This window comes from Mandrillus leucophaeus, unplaced genomic scaffold (assembly GCF_000951045.1).
Source record: "Mandrillus leucophaeus isolate KB7577 unplaced genomic scaffold, Mleu.le_1.0 Scaffold1108, whole genome shotgun sequence".
Taxonomy (NCBI): domain Eukaryota; kingdom Metazoa; phylum Chordata; class Mammalia; order Primates; family Cercopithecidae; genus Mandrillus; species Mandrillus leucophaeus.
Genome location: NW_012099299.1, coordinates 397,129 through 397,792, shown reverse-complemented (window position 1 = coordinate 397,792; position 664 = coordinate 397,129). Strand labels below are relative to the sequence as shown.

Here is a 664-nt window from a genome sequence, read left to right as displayed (position 1 = left end):
TATTTGCCACCTATACCTCTGACAAAGGTCTAACATTTATAATATACATGGAATTAAACAAACATACAAGAAAGAAAAAGTGGTCAAAGGACATGAAAAGACACTTACAAAAAGGCCTACATGTGGCCAAATAGCATAGGAAAACATGCTGAATATCACTATCATCGGAGAAACACATATTAAAACTACAGTGAGGTACCATCTCACATCAGTCAGAATAGCTAATCTTAAAAAATGTAATAACAGATGCTGCTAGATTGCAAGAAAAACGGAACATTTATACACATTTGGTGGGAATATAAATTAGTTCAACCATTGTGGAAAGCAGCATGGTGATCCCTCCAATAACCTAAAACCGAAGTTTCATTTGACCCAACAATCCCACAGCCGGACAGACACCTAAAGGAATGTAAACATGTAGGTTCACTGCAACACTGTTCACAATAGCATACACATGGAATTTGCCTAAATGCTCACAGTGGCAGTGGACTGAGAATCCTCCATTAGCTGCCTGTCTGTAGCGCTGAGTTGACTGACAATCTTCAGAGTCATCCATGAAGAAGAGTCCTGAGGTTCATCAGATACTTGTAGACACTCAGGTGAACCAAAGGAATTAACTGAATTGAGGGCTGCCAGCCATTTCCATGTCACTAGGAATAATTGC

The 664-nt window shown here is 39.3% G+C and overlaps 1 protein-coding gene across 1 annotated transcript in view; it reads left to right on the top strand.

Moving 5' to 3' along the window:
• LOC105548664 (putative V-set and immunoglobulin domain-containing-like protein IGHV4OR15-8) overlaps positions 1-664 on the top strand; it is a 4,520-nt gene that overhangs the window by 657 nt on the left and 3,199 nt on the right. The gene's annotated exons all lie outside the window — the stretch shown is intronic.